The sequence below is a fragment of the Equus przewalskii genome, chromosome 1, assembly GCF_037783145.1.
Source record: "Equus przewalskii isolate Varuska chromosome 1, EquPr2, whole genome shotgun sequence".
NCBI classification, from domain to species: Eukaryota; Metazoa; Chordata; class Mammalia; order Perissodactyla; family Equidae; genus Equus; species Equus przewalskii.
In genome coordinates this window covers 23,715,682-23,731,484 of record NC_091831.1, presented here as the reverse complement: position 1 = coordinate 23,731,484, position 15,803 = coordinate 23,715,682, and the positions used below count along the sequence as shown (strand labels likewise).

The window sequence follows — 15,803 nt, the reverse complement described above, 5'->3', positions numbered from 1 at the left end:
CAGACTGAGCAGCTGGAACTTAATTCCACAGGCAGTAGGAAGCCGCAGGAGTCTTTGATGGGATAAAAACAGCCCTTGAGGAAGGTGCATCTGACAACAGCAGTGAGCAAGAGCAAGGCCTAGAAGTGGGAGGACCAGTGAAGGGATTGCTGAAATAATCCTGGCAGGAAGAGATAAGCCCTGGAATGGCTAAAGAAGGTCAATTGAATGTCAGCCTTAAGAGTTACATCAGCCTCTCCTCACACAATTTAAAAGCTCTCCTCTCTCCCACCCAGGAACCCCTGGTTGCCGACCTGAAAATCAACCATCTGCCACAGGAATGTGACCACCCACCTTAGAAGGAAATCTTGAGCATCTTGCTAAGGAATAAATGACTCCAAATCTTCACAGACTTTCAAATGAGTTTGAGTTAAACTTCATTTATACACTGGAATGTTTTGAAACGTTTAATAAGATGGAGAAAAATGTTATTTGCTTAAATTTCTTTGACAATATGAATTTCTTCAGGTGAATGGAGAAATGGATTTATTTGGAAAAGCAACCGATTTATTGGGAAGGGAGGCCTTGATTAAAGATTGAAGCAGAGGCTACTACTAAAATATTTTTTTTTCCAAGAGAGGAAGAGACAGACAGAGAAACAGATAGAAGAGAAGAGAAGGACCTGGAAAAAAGAGAAAAGAGAAGTGCAAGGGGGGTGGTGGGAGATGGTGCCCAGTGTGATGTGGCACCTCCCCATGACCCTTCACATTGCCAGTAAAGTTATCGAACACACAAGATAATTGATGTGGGTGGACTTGTACGTCTCTGGGTATAAACCCAACAAAAGGGGCCGGCCCTGTGGCCGAGTGGTTTTAAGTTCGCACACTCCGCTTGGTGGCCCAGGGTTTCACCAGTTCGGATCCTGGGCGTGGACAGGGCACCGCTCATGAAGACACGTTGAGGTGGCATCCCACATGCCACAACTAGAAGGACCCACAATCACAAATATACCGCTACGTACTGGGGGGCTTTGGGGAGAAAACGGAAAAACAAAATATTTAAAAAAAAAAAAAAAGCCCAATTAAAGAGCTGAGTGTCAGCAAATGTGAAATCTAGCTTATATGTGCAATTAAATTTCTGTAAGTCAAGTGTGAGAGCATCTCTTAAAGGAACTCTCTAATGACTCCTTTAACAATATGAATAACTCATGTCCGAATTTATCCGGTTAGTAATTAAGGTGCTCGACGGATCAGGTTTTCTTAAACTGGGGTGGTCCTGTAACTCCTCCCTGAAGGCATGGCAAGCAAGAGGAAGCTTGGTTACATGATTTGTAAAATATTTACAGTTTAAAATAAGCCAGGAGGGTGGGTGTGGGGGAGGAAGATTTGGACGCCTTCCAGAATCTGGCCGAGTGAGGTGCCTCCTCTCACCTGGATAATGATGTTGTCAGGGGCTGACGGAGGGATGAGCGAGGTGATAGGGGCTCTCTACTGCTCACTAATGTCCTTATCCGAACATCTATTTTCTCATTTATGATCTCCTTGACACCGACTCTATTTACATGGCATCGGGATTAATCAACCAAGAGTTTTTTAGCTGCAGGAATCAGGCAATCCGTGTAACTCAGCGTGGCAGCATGACATTATCACCAGCTAAGCAATATTCGTTATGTATGATCACCATCTCCAGGGAACTTGCTGTGTGATAGGACTTCAGGTGCTGAAGTCATAAACCATTACACTCATCCCCGAGCAGCTGTATGACACCTTCCCTCAAGGGCAGCCACAGAAAGCCACACAGTGGATCCGATCTGATTTATTAGCAGGATCGGCAAGGGCACCGCAGAAGTTTCAATCACCCACTGCTGCAGGGGAAGGTGCCCAACTCCTCAACAGCTCTGGCAGGTCCTTATATCAAGAATTACCCGAGACCCCAAACACAACTCACCAGCTCTGTGGCAAACAGATCTCTGTCAAGGTACCCATATCCATGCATCACAATTATTTGTTGGCCTGTCACCCCAAGGTGTGAGAATATGAACACCTTGATGGAAAGAACAGAGACCTATTCATTTGTAGCCTCAGTTCTCCACCTGGTGTCTGGTACAAAATAAGTTCTCAAACTAATTTTGATGAGTGAATGAAAGAATGAATAAATGAGTTTTGGTAAATGAGATAATGATTATTTTACCAAACAAAACAGGAAGTTGAGGTTGAATTTTCTTCTGCTTTTTTAAATTTTATCCCTCAAATCGAAGTAATTAATCAGTTACTGATGGAGAGGGAGGTGCTTTCTAGATCAATTGGCTCCTGCCAGGTGGATCAGGGGCCACTGTATCTTTACCTGGTAAAACTACTCAATGCAAAAGGAATTTCAAGGTTTAGGCTAACACATATCAGAAGGCAGCACTAAATATTTTCTCATCTGACTATCCTTAAATGTTGAATTTCCCATCCTTTCCGCGTGTGAAATAAACAGGGAACAGAAAGTGGTTCATATTCAGACAGATTGCGTTAGAGTCCCATCTGCACTTCCTCCTATTTCTGTCATTTTAGCAACGTGTTGATGTCCTTAGAACCTCAGTTTCCTTATCTGCAAAATCGCTCTAAACTACACTCAATTGTAGTGACTACAATACTTTAAGTGAAACTCCGAGTGTAAAGGTTCTAACGCACTGCCTGGGACTCAGCAAATGTTCATTAAGTGGAAGGCACCACTGTTATCAATCCACTCTCTTGAGAGAGATTAGCAATACTTAGTTTGTGTGAGTGGCTGGCTATATTGACTAAACCCTCAGCAAACCCTTTACAACCCAACTAAGCACTATTACGGAAAACCAACCAACCAACCAACAAACCATGGGAAATAGGATTGTGAACTCTAGCAGAAACATGCTACATCTGCTCGTGTACCCCCAAGGTTCTCATCTCTAATCAAGTCTCATTCTCTTTCCCTTTCTTTCTCTCTCTCTCTCCCCTTCTTTTCAATGCAGAGGCATAAACAGATGGCATATGCTTACTTCTAAATCAAAGAAGCAGATGTGTGACCTTTGCCAAGTCACTTAACCTCTCTTGGCTTCTCTTTGCTTCTCTTTGCTCACTGTCAAAAGGAATCAGTTGGACTCTGTAATCTCTAAAGTCTTTCCAGCTCAATGGTCTAGCATTCTAGGAAATGAACATTCATAGTTCCTAGATAACAAATCAAGAAATCAGTCCAGTTAAAATGATAAATTGAAATTATGAAAATGCTGTTTCTGTATAGTGAATTCTAGTTTAAAATATTATACTCTATTAATCATTAGCTTAAGTGGACAACCCTCCTATATGTTAACCTCCAAATAAAATCTGAACAGTTACATGAGCGTAAAAAAAAAAAAAAAAAAAAAAAAACAGAAATCAGTCCAGTTAAAGATATTAAGCCAAAAGGAGCCCTACAATTTTCTTAACTTTGCTCTAATGGAAAGAAGTTTAGGGCTGGCCCCGTGGCCAAATGGTTAAGTTCGCGCACTCTGCTTCAGGGTCCCAATGTTTCACTGGTTCGGATCCTGGGTGCAGACCTAGCATGATTCATCAAGCCATGTTGAGGCAGAGTCCCACATAGCAAAACTAGAAGGACCTACAACTAGAATATACAACGACTTACTGGGGGGCTTTGGGGAGAATAAGAAAAAAAAAAAGATTGGCAATGGATGTTAGCTCAAGGCCAATGTTTAAAAAAAAAATGAAGATTAACATATATTAAGCCCATAGGATACAGAGACACTGTGCTAGATGCTCTCATATGGGATTTCAATCAATAGCTATACTTCATTAAAACAAATTCCCTATGTGAGTCTGACATTATGTTTTGTGTATATGAAGATGTTTTGGTCATTCATTAGCAAATTGGTATCTTTCTGTAATACTGAGAGAGTGCCATAAAGGCATTTACATTATGATCAATATTCCTTTCCACTAGGCAGGAAGAGGGGTTTATTGGTTTGGGAGTACACAGAAGACATCCCACTAAATCTACCTTCTCACAGGGGAACTCGCTGCCTCCTTACAAACACTAGTCATTCAAGCATTCAACTGCAAAATTCAGTCTTGATGTTCCTTTCTCCACAATCCCCCCAAACCACAGTATGCAGTAAACATGAAGTAAATGTTAGTCCACTCACTCCCAACAAAACACCAAGATTGAAAGGAGAACCTCTCCATTTTAAGCTTATTGCTTAAATTCTCAGTGGGTCATTCAAATAACCCAATAAATATGTACTGAACTCTTTGTGTCAGGCCAGAACTAGATGCTTGGGATATGGGAGGAGGTAAAGAAGGTAGGTCTCTTCACAGACATTACAATTAAGCACGGGGAGCAGGCATTAATCAAATACCCACACACAGAGTTGTATGTATACATATATATGCAAACTCATTCTGTCTCTATCCCACTCTTAACCAAGCTCTAGGTTGGTAGATAGGGTCTTTATTTATTCTTTACCTACTAGTGTTGAAAACCGAAGCAGCATTCTAGGCAGAGTGAACACTTGTGTGACATCTTTGAGGCAGGAAAGAACATCGTGGCAAAGGAAGAGTTGATAGAAGGAAGGTGTGTTTGGAGTGCAGCAAGCAGAAAATAGACGTGCCCAAGGAGAGCTTTGGAGGGGTGTGCAGGTCCAGAGAGGACTGCCATGTCACACAAGAACTTACAGATTTTAAAATTATTTTAACCATTTTGCCACTTGAAAGACTTAAGGCATCAAGTGTGGTCTACTTTGTGTTGCTTCTTTTAGTCATAAGAACATCTGTTTTGTTGCTCAAGCACCAGTTCCCACATCCAATACTTAAGTACCAGGTGACCTGAGACAAGCCTAATAATAGCATTATTAATGATAATGACAATCATTTATTGAGAATGCCTTAAACACCTGGGCTAACTACTCTACCTACATGACATGGTACTTCATCCTCCTATCTACACCATGAGGTAGGCATTATTTTTATCCCTAAGTGACAGATAAGAAAATGGGGTTAAATATCTTGCTTGAGGTCATACTAAGTAACTGAACCACATCTAAATCCAAAATTCGTGCAATCCGAAAGTCCTCTGAGCTTTAACCCATGCCTGACCTTGTGTGTCTCAGTTCTCCATACCCATAGCTCTGCTATGCAGACAAAGGAAAATCACAAATATAACAGGTATACACATATATTAATAAGATACTTTTAAATCTGATTTTACGGAAGTGAAATAGCAACTTTAATTACTCAGCGTTTTTCTTTGGAAGCATAGTAAAAGGTTAAGATTTAAACTCACTTGATTTTGAACAGGAACAAAACTTTGCTCCATTACTACAATAATCCTTTTCAGGGCAAAACTCATTTTTATATTATACTGAGTTTAAAATGGAAAAGATTTGAAACAATAGAGAAAGGGAAACGGACATAAGGGGGAAAGACAATATAAGAGAGAAGAAAGACAGGCTGATAAAGAACTAAGGAAAAAGTCACAAAATCACAAACACAAAAAGGGAACAGGAGAAATACCAGTAGGAATGAGAAATGCCACAAAGTGGAGACACACAGGGGACACTGAGTCCCTCTTGAACATTTGTGCGATTCACCTGAACCTCAGAATCTCATCCCCCTCATCGCTGACCTCAGAGAAACAATTAGAGGGATAACCACTGCTTACAGTTCTCCAACTGGTCTTTTCCCAGAAACTGGCCTGTTCCCCAATGGGACAGCTAGCGTACCTGGGGAGCATTACCATCCAGGCTGAAGCAGATGTCTAAACAGATAAAATCACGTCCAAAGCCAGAAATTTCCTTCCTCTGTTGGAAAATATTGATATAACAAACTCTCCTTTGCCTAACCTTTGAAATCATTAGAGATCATGTGAACTATCAGGCATGTCAATAGTTTCTTCTTTCATTTATGGCTAAGTTACCTCATTTGGTTTCATTAAATAGTAGCTTTCCAGTCCTCCTTTCCAACCCCTGCCAGAATTTTTTTTTTCCATTTCTAATGCATTTTTTCTAGCCATGGCCCATAATACTCATCAAATTAGCAATCCGAAAGCAATTGATCATGTCCATAGTCATTTGAGGAATCAATGCCTAGGGCTTGGAGGCACCGAGTAACATCATTTGGCAAAGTGCCTTGAATGACATTATTTCCACTCATTGAAAATGACTGACTGTTTTGGAAGCTTTCTGTGATATTGGTAGGAAAGAAGAACTTTGCATTAACAGTCTCCAAATGTGAATGACACCCAATCTACATTTAGCCCTGGCTTTCAGGTCATTATTTTTAACTGCTTAGAGGCCATCCTCTCTGGGCTTCCCTCTAACATGTCAAAGCATGTTTGTGTTCCACACTAAACTCAGCATCTCCTCTGCTTCTTTTTGGTTCTCCTTCCTACCTTTTATGCATTAGGACCCTGTGTTTCTGCTTTCCAAAGCCAGAATCTGGACTAACTCTGATATATTATTCTCCCCCATATGTTATTCGATCAAGTTCAGAATCTCTGACATATGCGCAATCCAGTGGTGGCCAACGGAGAGAAAGGAGAGCCCACTGGAATCAGTGGCAGCATTTGCAACCTTCTGATAGTCAGGCTCAAGAGCAGAGCCTCACTGCTTCTCTGTGGGACTGCAACTCTGAGGGATCACATTCTGAATTGGATCTGTACTCAGACCTGCATTCCAGACACATAAATACACATAAGACACACAGACATACATCTAATAGGAAGGACTCTTGTGGTTGCAACAATTAACAGACACCAGCTGGAACTAGCTCAAGCAAGAAAGAGAAAATAAAGGGAAAGTTATTACTTGCATAATGGGGCATGGCATGGATTGAAAGCCTTAGGGCTAAAACCAGGCATGAAAACCATGAAGATCCCAGGAGTGCTCCTTGCCCATATCTTTTCTTGATTCCTCTCTGCTTATCTGCATTGTTCGTCCCTCTCCTGCAATTCAGTCCACATGCTGGATGGAAAACAGCCACCCCAGAACTCTCAGAGTTTCCACCAGTTATAGAAACAGTTGTTCTCTCTCAGTCCCAATTCCAGTTTCCTCGGGTGGGAAATCAGAATGATGTCAACCAGCTATAAGTTAGGAGAGCTAAGTTACTTACTATAAACAAGCTGGCTGGAAACCTCTCCTCATTGTCCCACAGATATATGGTGATGTCTCCAGAAAAGAGGCGTCTTGTGAGTTGGATTGTTCTCCACAGCGTCCAACGCCAAAGAGAAATACAACAGAGCTGTTGTCACCAGAAATTGTTCACTGAGAAAGGCAATCAGAGGAGGCCGGAATAACACACTTGAGGCTCCCTCCTCAGCCCCTTCAGCACACTTCAGACTACATCACAACCTCAAACATACTGCTGCAGCCAGCAATCTCGAAACAAAAATTGACCACTGGAAGGATTTCTGCCACAATCACTACTAAACTTGTCCACTCCAAAACCCGCCCACAGAAGCAGCTCATCATCTTCTTTTTTAAAGAGAGACTTGGTTCCAAGAACCAATATAATATGCTATACCCTTACCAATTCTTATTTCCCAAAGAGCCTCAGTCTCACAGCCACAAAATGGCAACGGTTTGGTTCCTGTCTGGGGCATGGCACAGTCTGTGCAAAGTGTCCGGTCGCTACAGCCAACAGGTGATGATTAAAGACCTAGAACAAAAACACTGACTTATCTAAAAGTGAACACTAATTTCTATGTGCCAAGAACTATGCTAAGCTCTTACTTCAATTAATTAATAAATGATCATGTAATAATTCAATAAGGTAGACAATCGCTCATTTTAGAGACAGAAAAACTACAGGTGAGAGAGATTATATACTCCCATTAACAGCATAAAGAAGGCTTCTGGAGTTTAGCTGGTTGTTTTTCTCTCCTTGAGGTTTAGTAAGGTTTTGCTGCTTTTCTTAAAACCTCACCCCCGGTCCCATATTTTCAAAGTTCTGTTGTCTACGTTACAAGTGAGTTTTCTGCTTCCAGGAGAACTTTTCAGGCATGTGGAGTGAGGGAGCCTGGAGCTGGTGAGCCTCCCAGATAATGAAATACAGAGTCTGGGAAGGCAGCTGCATGTGGCACATTAATCACTGCTGATGCTCTGGGAGAAGTGAGATGCAATTATGTCAGTTAATCCCCTAGTTCGTTGGTAGTAGGCTGGGGAAACTGTTAATCAGCATCATAAACACATTTGGAAACAGATTTCCACGGGACAGTTCGGAGAGAATGGAGATAGGCAGACCAATTCAACAGGAAAATCTCTTATTTGTCGCATCTGGAAGCAGCCTGCTTAAGTCTTAATTAGACTGTGTAGTAAAGATCTCATAAACAGAAATGGTGGGGAGGGGTGGGGAGGGAGCTCAAGGCTGTTGAGTCAGTATGGTTGGCCATGCTCCAAGTATCAGAAAAGAGTCAAGAGTGAGGAGCACAGAGGCTGATTGAGGAAGTGTGGGTGAGACGCATTTGTGAGACAATTTAAAACAGTGTTCATAATTCTAAGGGAGAAAACTGAGCCTCTCTCCAGCTCCATCCAAGACCTGAAGAATAGAAGACGTACGTTACTGTCTGAGGAGGATGAATTATTAGGACATTGACTCCTATCCTTTTTTTCTACCAGAACTCCTTTCACAATTGTCCCCCATAAACACGATTTTTTTTCTTTTTAATAAATATATAGTGAGTTATCTATTTACCCACTTTTATTAATTAAATATATAAAAATGCTACCCTGACCTATAGACCACTTTGATATAATCAATGTAATTCCCATCACGTTAAAAGAACGTCAGCCAAAAGCTGAATGATTTAGCTATTTTGTATAATCAAGAACACAAATATATGCACAATTTCAATTGGACACTAGTAGCATCAAAAAAATAAATAAAAGCTTAGGCTATTTATTACCGCCTCTTTAATCTCAACCAACATCCACAGTGGATGGAAGACAACCCTGCCGATGATCTCCAGACTCTCTGCATCTTTACACATGTGGAGACATATTCCGTTCCAGTGTTATCATAAGGCATCTTAGAGCATCTTGCTTCAGCGAATTCTTCTCGAAAAAAATCTTCACACATAATATTATGCAGGGTTACTCTTTGGAGAAAAAGCACAGCGAATCAGGTGCTTTGCCTCCCACCAAGAATGTCTCTTCCTACTGATTTTTTAAAAAGTACCTTCGATTGAACCCAGGAACCTAGAGCCCCCCCACTCGGCCAACACTATACCAGCAGAACCATGCTTTGGTAGAAGAATGGAGTGAAAACCTCATATTTATCATTAGGAACCAAGTTAATCAAGATACTATGTATGGTGTTTAATCATCTGGAGCTCCAGGACCGATGAGTTTCTGACAGATGAGACACAGGCCTCATTGACTGATTGCTAACATCACCTATAATTTGGGTTTTTCCTCTTCTAACTTGTTTTTGTCTGTCAATGGTAAATCCACCTCAATTAAAAGTTATTTCGCATTTGAGGATCATTAAACATCGAATGAGTATTAGAATAGACTAATAGTTAAAGGGATAACACTTCTAGAATTCTGACTCTCTAGATGCTTTACCTGGTCTCCTTTAATCCTCACAAACTTCCTGTGAGATAGATATTATAATTACTATCCCCATTTTATATCTCAGAGTCATAGTTATTGTAAGTGGCAGAATCAGGATTTGAATCCAGACAGTGTGATTCCTGAGCCTACATGTTTACACTGTGCCATAATGTTACACCTGCTAGGGATAGAGTGATGTTAAAAGCCTGCCCTGGATGCATATTTTTTGTTTAATTTACCCAGTATGAAGGGAAAAGTGTTTGATACTTTGGTAATAAGAAATGCTGGGTTTTAGGTCCTTTCACTTTAGACACCAGTTAGAGGGAGCATTTGTGAGGTAGAAATGAGGAACCTTTAACCAGTATACTTCATGTTCACACAGACATGCACACACATACAACATGTTGACGAGGGGGTTACTGATACTAATATAAACGAACTTAAGTTCTCTGGCCCACCAAGCTTGCAGGTGACCTCACCAAGCTATTTAGGTTGCTTGACCAAGAGATTCATTGTTTCTCTCTGAGCTGGTTCCACACAACTGTTTGTAATGTTGCTTTCAACACAAGTGAGACCTACAGCTGTTAGAATCAGCTCAGATCTAGACTTGGGACCTCCTTAGATAGTGCTTCTTCCTTTTCTGCATCTCCTGAATGTCCCACCACCATAACTAGATTCAGACCACTCAGCTCTCATTTGGGTGAAGGAAATCTCTTGGTTAAGAAAATTTCAAGTTCTAAAATATTTAATTGAGAGCTATAATCATCCTCTTTATTGTTCAGGGTTCCATTTAAAAAGAACTCTCCTTTTGGCTAGTTTTCTACTGGCCATTTATGTTTTAAATTAGGAACCAAAGAAATGAAGCTGGTTTTCCAATAGGCTAAATGACTGTAAAACGCTCCCATGGCGAAAGAAGTTACGTAACTAACTGTGAAGTGTAAGGGGCCACACTGGTATGCAGACTCCAGGAGAGGAGAGAAGGGTCTAGGTACATGTTTTCGGGCTGCAGACAGCCCTGCTGGGAACTCAATAAGGATTAAACAACTATAATACGCTTGCATTTCTATCTGGCTTCTGGATCTAAAAAAGCTTGAATAAATATTGGCATATTTTATAAATGAGCTGTGGGAGTAGGGAAACCCAGCGTCTTTCTCAGATAAAATCATTTCCAGGCGAAATCACGGGGAAACTTGGTGCAATTCTCAAAATATTGTATATTATATTGTTATTCCTGCAAACAATGCATCCAATTATTATAATGTCCCCTTGAGGTAAACACCAGAAAAGGATCATTAGTCCCAACTGCTTCAGCTGGAAAGGCTAATAGGAGCACCTTGCTCAACGAGTCCCGAATCAAATTTTAAAAGGAACTTTCTATGTGCTTTGTTTTGAGGACACTTTGTTCATTCCTCCACTTAGTTATTTATGGCCAGTGTCACCAAAGAAAGCTAGAGAGGAAAAAAGGAGATTTGTTAAAGAGCACCAAATTGAGACTTCACAAGCTTCTCTGGATGGAAAAACAAAACAGAAAAAAAACAAAATGAATTTCTCCTAAAGCTGTAGAAAACGTGTGGAGAAGAGAAAGCAAGCACCTAGCAAGGCGGTGTAAGGAATCCTGGAATCAGACGGAGTAAGTTCTAGCTCTGAATTGGCCGTTTAGTAAGTATGGTCCCAGGTGAGCAGCTGAAATTCTCTTTGCTTTTAACTGGTAAAATGTGGATGAAGGTGAAAGGAGAACCTCCCTGCGGCACGGGGCGGGGCGGGGGGGAGGATTAAATGTGATAATACTCGTTTAACACTGCCCAGTGTACGGCGTGCATTTCAAGTGCAACAAAGTCTATAAATGTTAGTACTTCTGTTATGTTATAAACTTGGGTAACACTGATACTAATATATGCTCCCACTGAATAGTCCCCATCTATGAGAGGTGAGTTGGCCTCCCATTGGCTGAATCAGTTAAGATATTTATAATGTTCAATATTATGCTCTACCTTCTAATCCTTGCCAACAGGTCAGCAGCAATTGGTTCTTCTTTTGAAGATAGCAGGAAAAGAAATATGAAAGTGAAAACATGACAGGCTTTAGGTTTAGATTGCTAACAAACGCTAAAGGAATGCCACAAGAGTTTATGCCAAAACAGAGGATTCATTTACAAAAGCAAAACATAAAAAATTACCAAACACAAGTGAGCTAAGCAATGGGAAGGTAATCCAAAAAGTATAAAGTAGAAAGTATACCAAGCCTCTTTATAAATGACTGAAAATTCTGGCCCTATATCATGCTGCTTTCTAGTTTGTTCTCTAGAAACTTCTAAAACTTAAATGTGCCAAGAATATTTTAATATTCTCTACTGTGAGCCAAAGTATCTTAAATTTACCTGGTCTGGTTATTTCTTGGTTCTCAGAATGACTGAGCTCAGCCTGTTCTTTCTGGAAGAGTTGGAAGCAGCCTTCTTTCCTCTCCGGCTCTCCTCTGGGTTCAGCTGGGAGGCATGGGGGGGCCTTTTCGACTCAGCAGCTACCAATTAACCACCTCCTAAGAGCTCAGCAGTTGATCTAGTTTTTAAAGAGACCAGACAGTCTTCCACCACTGCAATCTATGTTAAACAGAGCTAAACATCTGACCACAATAACTGAAGATTAAATAAACACATTTCCTCCCAGGATTAAGTAAAGTAAGGCTACTTAATAGCGACTGACTCCAGGAAGCCAGCAACAAAGCGATAACGTTTACATCCTTCAAAGATTCCTAAGTCACTGTCACCACCACATCAACCATTTTACACACCAGCCAATGACTGTACTGAGAAATACGCCCTACTCTATGAAATGTGCTTGTTGCTTTAACTAAAGGCCCCTTTTTTTGTTTTCTCCTGGCTATGTTAATTTTCTCTCGCTAATGCTCAGATCAGTAAGAACCTCAGCAGCGACTTTCTTTTATTGACTTTATGTTTCACTCCACATTTAATTATGCCAGATCATGACTGCAGAAATACTGCAAAGCATCCAAATCACATATATGGAACATTCGTGGATCTGCCCCTTAATGTATTTGGCCTAAGACTCAGGGATAAATTTCTTCCCTGAGCAGCTTGGATGGTCCAAATAACATACCCTCAAACTGTCGAATATAAAGCTCATCTTTAGTTTATCAAGACCAGACAAATAGCTTTCTAAATTTAGCCAAGTGATTAGAACTCTCTAGACCTCACCATGTTCTCCTGTAAAATGATAATGATAATATTAGCATGTATCTCATAGGGTAACCGTGTTTGGGTTGTTGTAGGATTAAATGAGAACACTTAGCATAGTACCTGGCAGAGAGTGAGTACTCAATAAGGATTTGCTATTAGCAGCAGCAGGAACATTATTATAACCCAAAAATCTAAGGGACGGATGAAACTTTTTGGAGGTCCAGTGGCACTCATCAAAGTTGAAAAGTTTATAGCTTTCGACCCAGCAGATCTACCTCTTGATATCTATCCTAGAGAAATAATTTCATACACAGCCCAAAGGGTATGTAAAAGGCTGTCAATATGATGTATCATTTGCTCTAACAAAAATAACTCACCTTAAATGCTCATTATTGGTAAAACTGTTAAATAATCAACATTACATGTATACAGTGTAATACCATGCAACAGTTGAAAAGAGTAAAATAGATCTACATGCATTGACACCCACAAAAACATCTATAAGATATATTGTCGGGGCCAGGCTGGTGGGGTGGTGGTTAAGTTTGCGCACTCCACTTCAGTGGCCTGGGATTCATGGGTTTGGATCCCGGGCACAGACCTAAATATCATTCATCTAGTCATGCTGTCGCAGCATCCCACATACAAAATGGAGGAAGATTGGTACAGAGGTCAGCTCAGGGAAAATCTTCCTCAAGCAAAAAGAGGAAGATTGGCAAAGGATGTTAGTTCAGGGCCAATCTTCCTCAGCAAAAAAAAAAAAAAAGAAGAAGAAGAAGAAGAAAGAAAAAAAGGATATATTGTTAAATGGGAGGAAAAATGCAAATTCAAAACAACCGTATAGCATGATATAATTTGTATTTAGGAGGGAAAAAACACTAAAATATGGCATATTTTATCACATAGATTCCTACATGATGATTTATCCAGGAGAGCATGTGACCCTGTCTAACACAATGTGAAGCAGCCAGACCTCTGGTTAATGCCACTGGAAGAGGGTCTCTCCTGCTGTGAGTTAAGCATTTCACGACTGTTGGCTATCTTTGCCACCTTCTGAAAGACCCTGGCTGAGAATGAAACAAATTCAGAGCACTGTCGAGATGAAAGCTGGGACGGCAGATTTCTGAGGACTAAAGCCCTAGGATTCAAGCGGGCCTGAAGCTAGGCCTATACCCTTGATGTTGTAGTTGGAGCAGCAGTAATCCCCTCAGCTCTGGAGGCAGGTTACTCTCATTTGTGTTTTTTAGTTGCAAATGAAATATACTCAAACTCCCAGCTCATTTCTCCTGCCACTGCACCAACAGTTTTCAAACATTTTTAACCCTACATTCAAATAGAATTTTACATAAAAACACAGTATGTAAATCCAACTATGCAATGAAAAATGAGGAGGGAGGAGATCACAGACCTCAGAACTCTTAGCCAGCTGGGGCCTGGTTTTGGCTGGGGCATGGCTTTCAAACAGGGCTTTCAGAGTATGTATCTGTTTTTGCCTGGACAAACTGATTAACCTTTCTGTGCCTTGATTTCTTCATCACCAATGGGAATAATAATATGTTCCCTATCTACCACTCAGCTTTTGATGAAACATGAAAGAACAGCTCTTAAGGCATTTCGGAAAAATGTAAACCTTTTTAAAATTAAAATCCTTGTTCCAGTTTCCAATCTGAGACCATAACAGAGATTTGTTAACTTTAACATGCACCATCTTGTGGCCGGCCCGGTGGTGTATTGGTTAAGTTTGCGCACTCCACTTCGGCAGCCCAGGATCTGCAGGTTCAGATCCCGGATGTGGACCTGGCACCACTCATCAAGCCACGCTGTGGCGGCATGCCATGTAAAATAGAGAAAGATTGGCACAGATGTTAGCTCAGTGACAATCTTCCTCAAGCAAAAGGAGGAAGACTGGCAACAGATGTTAGCTCAGGGCCAATCTTCCTCACACACGCACACACACGTGAAAAATGCACCATCTCAAGCGAAGACATGATAGTCTTCAAATCTTCACAATGCTATCAACCCTAAAGTATAGCAAACTCTTAAGCACAGCGTCTATAATTATTCTTGGAACAACCCCACTAAATAAAAGGTGCTGACCAACCAGACAGGCTACAGGTCTCCTGTCGTGGTTGAGAACTTGTATCTACATATTTCACTCTGCCTTTGAGTCAGGTGTAATCATTTCTGGCACAGTACTGGGAAACATTATCCAGTAACTCAACAAAAACAAGAACTAGGAACAAGAATAATAATAATGAATAGCTCTAAACTGGCAGGAAGAGGCTTGAAATTGACCAAATTCTAAAACAAACACCTCAGGGAGACTCACATATTCGAGAGTTATAAGGGAACTTGGAGATCTTCTAGAACCAGGCTGGCAAATAACTTTTCTCTCTTATGCTAACTCAAATTTGTCGGTTGTCCATACTTTTCTGGAGCCATCCTAGAGCGGTGTGGCTGTGCTGTGACCAATCAGCAATGTCTGCCTTTGCCATGGGTAGGTAGAACGCAGCTCTCATGCTGTGTACAGGAAATCCCTGATTTACCTCCGACTTCCATCTTACTACAGGGGAAGTAATGACCGGCCATTAAACACTGACACAACTGTGGCAGGCACGAACTCCATGTTGGAGGTTCTGTGGCTATCCCAAAATACATTTGTTAAAATATTTGAACTAGATTTCCCAACTTATTATACCAAAGATCCCAGGCTTCTAATTCATTCCTCTTCATCTGTCACTCTTCGAATAAAGAATTAAATTAAGCAAAAATATCTTTGTCAGAAGCAAAAATAATAATAACAATAATCCTGCAAGACAAGTCGATTTGATGGCAGGAAAATATTTCCAGGGAAATACTAAGACCTCTGGATCCGCAGTCATTAAAATCCAGTCCAGGCAAAGAGGTGGAAAGCATTTAACAAGAAAGATAAAATCCTTTCATGTCCTCAGGGAGGAGGTCTTAGGAATGGATAGTTTAATAGGTCCTTTCTGTCATAAGTTTTTATTCCACCTGCTGGTTTCATATTGGAAAATAAGTCTTGTCACGTTGATTTTGTCATTTGAATAG

General features: G+C 40.8%; 1 protein-coding gene across 7 annotated transcripts in view; it reads right to left on the bottom strand.

The window, feature by feature from the left end:
• The window catches only part of SORCS1 (sortilin related VPS10 domain containing receptor 1), a 476,815-nt gene that overhangs the window by 356,142 nt on the left and 104,870 nt on the right, over nt 1–15,803 (bottom strand). Inside the window, exon 1 of one of the 7 annotated variants that reach the window (XM_070604807.1) lies at nt 11,919–12,237. The exons of the other annotated variants lie outside the window; for them this stretch is intronic. The gene's annotated coding sequence lies outside the window, so the exon portion shown is untranslated. Of the gene's footprint in view, nt 1–11,918; nt 12,238–15,803 lie in introns of those variants that run through there. 7 annotated transcript variants of the gene reach the window in all.